The sequence below is a fragment of the Augochlora pura genome, chromosome 7, assembly GCF_028453695.1.
Source record: "Augochlora pura isolate Apur16 chromosome 7, APUR_v2.2.1, whole genome shotgun sequence".
NCBI lineage: Eukaryota > Metazoa > Arthropoda > Insecta > Hymenoptera > Halictidae > Augochlora > Augochlora pura.
This window is the reverse complement of record NC_135778.1, coordinates 15567705-15573704: the sequence shown is the minus strand read 5'-3', so window position 1 is coordinate 15573704 and position 6000 is coordinate 15567705. Positions and strand designations below refer to the sequence as shown.

Sequence of the window (6000 nt, the reverse complement as noted above, 5' to 3'; positions counted from 1 at the left end):
GACAGCGAACGAACCATTCCACGGACTATGGTACATGCATTAGCGGATCTCGGGAAAGTTCATGCTTGCGAATGGAAGGGCGAAGCCGCATCGGAGTACCGAAGGAGGTGAAAAAGAAGGGAAAAGATACAATGATGCGAGAGCAAAGTCGTAGACCGCGGGGGAGGGACGAGAGGAGAATGTCCGGTGGCATGTGGGAAGCGGGGTGGGGGGGCCTGACGCGAGAAGAGAAGCACAAGCAACCAGTCGAAGGGGCAGGCGGCAGCGGACCCGGGTGGGGGAAAAAGGGCCTGATCTCAGCAGCCAGTCCGATTCCGAGCCTCTCGACTGCGTGTTGCCGTGTGCCATCGTACGATACAAGACACCCTTCTGGGTTTACAATAGTGCGGCGTATACACCTTGGGACTACCGAACTCCGTGGACTCCGGGGTGACCGGTGTGCTGTTCGGAGGACCGACAAGGGGCCCCGGAATCTCCTCCGCTGTTTGCGACATCGGTCGCCGGAGAACGCGAGCGAAAGAGCGAGCGAGCGCGCGCGCGGCGGGAGGGACAGGGAGATCCAGGGGGGTCCAGGGGGGTCGCACAACATCGAACCGGTCGTGATTAAGAAGACGCGAACTAGTTCGACGATTTACGAGCTCGCGTGGACACATCGTCGGCTCTTCTCTCTTGCACCGAGCCCGAGATGACAGATCCCGCGGCGATGTTCGATGCTCCCGGCCACGATGCGCGCGGGTCTTACGGTAACCTCGGCGTACGATCGTTGAACCGCGAACAGTTACCGAATACGATCGCGGAGCGGCTTGCTTGTCCGTCCGTTGTGAAACACGAGATTCGAGTCGCGTCGAGATAGAACGAGATAGAGGGGGGAAGGGTAAAAAGACGGATCAAAGAGAAAAGGACGAAAAGGAGAGGTAGAGAAAGAGTAAGAAAGAGAGAGAGAGAGCGCGCGCGAGAGAGAGAAAGAGAGAGAAAGGGGGATCGGTGGGGCAGAGACGGGACAGAAAGAGAGATCGAGAGCCGCGGAGAGAAAGAGAGAGAAAGAGAGAGCGAGCCGAGTCGTTCGGCTTGACTCGAGTGCAGTGTACGGTGATGCCGCGAGGATGCCACCGTCGTCGGTCCTCTCGACACGATATAGGACGGCGCGACGGTACCCCGTGATCTGCCGGGGCCCCACGACGGCCACGACTCTGTGCCACGGCGTTCCGCTGATAGTCGCGCGGTGCGGTGCAAGTGCAAGTGCAGGTGCAGCTGTGAAGTGGTGTCAGTTTGGCGTACAGCGGACCCACCGAGGTGGATATTGCGGGGTGATCTTTGGCCGGCGATGCTTGCTCCGGGCTCCCATGCCCGTTGACTCGAGACCATCGTCGCTCCTACCATCAGCCATCGGAATCGCTCCCGTAGCCACCTCGAAACTGGACCAGAAGGTCCGCACCCGGGCCGCGCATCGATCCCAGGATTTACGTGCAGTGACTTCGCGTTCGAGCATCCCGGACCGTGGTGACCAGCAGCGTGGCTTCAGCATCCCGGCTGCAGAGAGAAAGCAACAGGTACGTACGGAGTAGTGTACGCGTTCTCCGTGTTCGCCGCGGTTGCACGTTGCGTGCGAGCCCTGTGTGCAAGCGTTGCTCGTGCTCACCAGCGAGCGCGCATGCTCTGGATCCAAGATCTCGCCGTCCTCACGGCGATATACGGTGCTGCCCGGTTAGTGGTCGCCGGCCCGGGACCTTATCGCGACCACTATCCGGGCAGACGCCGCGGAATCGCATGCTTCTCGTTGCGATCCGCTCCGGTCCGGTCCGGCTAGACTCTGAATGGACCGCGAGATGCAGCGAGAAACGTGGGCAGCTTATTTGGTAAGCTGAGGACTGGGGCACGGAACGCGAACAGCGCATGGGCAAGGAGAGCAACCGCGAAGTCGGCACCACTGCAGAGCAGAGATTCGTTGGGCAAAAGCTAATTAGGGGATAGGTGTCAAAAGATCAGAATTCCTTGCCATCACATCTGCTTCTATAAGTTGTACTTCTCTGATCAGAATTTTCATCAACCATTTATAGTCGCGTGGTAACTCTGAGGCGCCCCTTAAGATGGTCATATCACGTTTCAAAATAATTTTAATATTACTATATTTTTACCCTAATAAATTATGTGCCAGATGACGCAACAGATGATGCACGAGAACGATAGCAAATTTTACGTCGAAGCGCTTGATCGTTTAGTAGCGTTTCGCATGAATCCAGACTAAAGTGTATAATTTTAAAACATACGTGTTGAATGAGGAATATAAGACATCTTTCTCCAAATTACTATACTCGTCTTTCATCGCGGAAGAGCTCTCCGATTCTTCAGAGTGTTCGGAGGCCTTCTGCAGGGTCGAGGCCGTCTTCTTGCATCTGCTCCCTGTGCATACGAGTCTCGTTACTTTTCCGCGGCTTGCTGCAAGAATGAGATGACCGTGCGAAATGCAGGCAGGATTACGCGCAGAATCCACGGGAAGTTTTTTTCGTGAACCTCAAGGCTGCGCCATGGGAACGTTGAGGGATCGGGTCTCCTGGAATAGAGTTGTTTCGATGGCGGCTTGCGAAGGGCGCAGAGGAGATAATCGGTTCTGGGCGAGTTTCGGTCGTTAGCGATATGCTTGTAGCCCAATTAACCCTTTAGGGACACGTCGGATTTATGGAAGATCAGAAATGCTAATGGAATACCAATTTCTATGGGAACCATCTGCTGCGCGGGGCGGAACTTAGCCTTACGAAGCGATTTTAGTTTTTATTGTTCAACTTTTTATCTAGTTTTATACAATATGAAAGCTGGATTAAAGAATACAAAGCTTTAGATTTTTAGGAGAAACGCGAACAAAGTTTGGATCTATGGATCTGTGAACGGAACGGTGAAAGGATTCAATTTATCATCCTCTAGTTCATTGCCATATTTTTTCTTGATTCATGACTCATGTAGAAAGCAGGATTTTTCTGACTCAATAGAACGTAATTTCTTTTCAATTATAAGAGGGACGTCATTTCTATTGAAGTTTAAGTATCATTCATACCCGTAAGATACACAGGCATGTCAGCGTTGACGAGATATAAATAGGATCTCGGTTTCAGGGCTTAACATGAAAATTATCAGTAACATTTATTTTTTCTAGCCTTATCAGAAAGTTAGATTTTTTATTAGATCAAATATTAACCAAACATTACCAAGTCCCTCGACAATGGTCTTCCTTGCAGTCTCATGGAAATTACCACTTCCAAGAACACACACTATTAGTACATAGTATAGACAAAGCGAAATATCATGTTCGCGTCGATCCGTCAAACGTTTCATGGAATCCAATACACCTTCTGTGCAACAAAAGTGATGGACTCGTCTACTATACCATGAATAGTGCCGTCGCGTGCGCAAAACCAATTTGGCTATTTTCATACGAGTGAGAGATCGACAACATGTGCGATGCACGTAGCGAGCGTGACATAGACAATTCCCGTAGCCCCGATGTGCCGTTACCGGTGTCGAATTCACAGCGTTGTTTTTACAACATTATAACCCGTGGTACCCGTTGCACCATAAGGGTTTAAGCCCGTGGAACGGACTTTATGAAACGACGAAGTCACCTTTGATCGTCCCGCGACTTTCAACCGAGGGGGCCATTAACGAGGATTTACGTCCTCGTTTACCTGCCTCCTTCTTGCGTCCGTACGTTCGGGAGTCAATCGAATTCGGTCGAACGTATGTCCCGAGTTAATAACAGCCGGTATGTCGTAAACAGATCCGCTAGGCGAAGAAGCTGATCCGTGTCGATCCTGGGGACAGGTTCCATGTTCGTGTAACCTCTTGGATTACGGATATTGTTATGCGCGCGGACCTCGGCCGACGGCGACTAACTCCACCAGTAACCCTGCACAATGATCTAAGAACACCTTTCCCAGTGACCAAAATTATTTTAGCTTTGCTTCGAGGTTTAATATTTATAGTACAATAAGTCGTTGAATTGGGAACAATTTGAAGTATCTTCAAAAATATTTTTGAAAAATTGATGCATAATAACGAAAATGATTCGCTGTCCGTCGGTTAGCGTCTAAAACATAACGATAGCCTTCACAATTTGTGAAAAAACATTTCGTTCTACAAGTATTTATATTCTAATTTGAAGAATACTGAGAGGTGAGTGCTGGTCAACTTCTGCTGGACGCATTTTTTGCAAGTTTGTTTTGATATTGAATACGAGCGCTCAGTGACGAGCTCGCTTACCGTCCGACTGTTTTGTTTGCCCAGGTGTCCAAATACCGTCGGCTTATGTTTGTTAAAATTATTTTACGCACGATGGTTGTATTGAATTTTATGGGTCTCTATTTAGAACGCTGAAAGCCAGAGCACGTCATAAAGTATTGGAACGGTATTGTAAATGACGCAATACAAAATAGATGGAGCATATAGAAGTGAATGTAAATATTCTACCCAAATTTTACAAAATTGATTTTTATGGATTCACTTACACAAACACCGTTGTGTGTCAGTCTGATATAAAAAAATATGTTTATTCGGATATTTTTAAGCAAGATACTAAACAATACTGTTCCACATTGGTTATTTCAATGTGCTCGTTGATCAAATTGATGGGACACTGAGGTAGAAAAACAGTTTTCCATAATAGGTACGTGTTCACACTCTACTATGTTACTCGTACTATTTTTTATTTACATTAAAAAATATTTCAAAACTTATTACGTTATGTAGAAACATTAGTCTATCATACAGTAGAATAAATATTCAACAATAATACTTTAAAGTTGACGATAATCGTCTGCACCCTACCAAATGTTCGATAACAGGTACCTTTCCTTAGCTCGCCACAGAATCATGTGAAACGAATAATGTTTTGTCGGTTTTGGAGGTTTAAAGGGTTCGCAGCGTAGCAAACGTTTTCAATATACTTAAGAAATTGAATTTTGGGCATTGGGCGCTGGTTGGCCAGACTACTACGCCCAGGACCACCTACTCTTTTCGGGGAATGTTAATTGGCCGTTTCACGAATTATAAAGCGCAGCGCGGGTCGGCGAACAGTCAGTGGCCGCTCGCTATCGCTACCATTAACATACCTCGGCTCCCCGGGCTGTCGTCGCCGTCGCTAGCGTCGCGCAACACTAACGACGCAAAAAGATACTAATTACCAGCGCGAACCCTGGTTCTTGCGCGCATAGCCCACTTTCCTTATTTCCCGCGTTTCGTTTCGTTCCGATCCGTTTCGGTCGGGCAATTACGACAACTTCGACTAATTATTGTCGTTCGTTTTCGGTCCCGCCAGTGGGAATCGCGCTCGGCAAAACCCGCACGGCACCACCCCGTAGTAATATTATATATGGGATGATCGTAATCGTACCGACAGAATAAGTGAGTAAATTGGATTTGGCGAGCGGCGGGAGCCCGCCGCGACTTCTTCCGGCTGGCGTTGCCCCCCTCGCTTATGTTTGTAACAGTGGTCTCGTTACATTATATCGCGCCGGTTTCTCGCAGCACGCAGCGAAATTACATACCACCGTACCGTTCCGATTACTTTACGGCCGTCTTCGAAGTCTACTGCGCGAAAAAACAGCCGATTCCAATTTGCTCCTCTCCGCAAGAGGAGTTCGTTACTGCGGGCGATACTGCAATGAACTGCTCCGATCGATAACATCAGAATTTCATCGGCGGAGTTCGCTGCCACGGCCCGATCTAGAAATTAATATTCCCAGTAGACCAGCATCGTTCGCCATGCTGATTATTTAAGTCGCGGTGTTTTATGATTTCAGTTAGGATTTATCTTTGTGCGAATTCACGATTGAACGTTGCGTTCTGTAACAATGACGAGTTCTTTTTATAGAAATTATAGAAGAAGAAGTTCAAAGCTAGGTTTATTTACTCTACTGAGACATTTTTTGATTTTAGTATGACAGTGTGGATGATCGATTTTAATATAATAAGAAATCTATTTTAAAAGGTGAACGAAGCAAGTGTTTACTG

At 48.0% G+C, this 6000-nt stretch overlaps 1 protein-coding gene across 1 annotated transcript in view; it reads left to right on the top strand.

Annotated features, from left to right (window-relative positions):
* The first annotated feature begins 285 nt into the window (after positions 1–285).
* LOC144473044 (uncharacterized) overlaps positions 286–6000 on the top strand; it is a 211957-nt gene continuing 206242 nt past the window's right edge. The window contains exon 1 of the mRNA XM_078186587.1: positions 286–1550. The gene's annotated coding sequence lies outside the window, so the exon portion shown is untranslated. The remainder of the gene's footprint in view (positions 1551–6000) is intronic.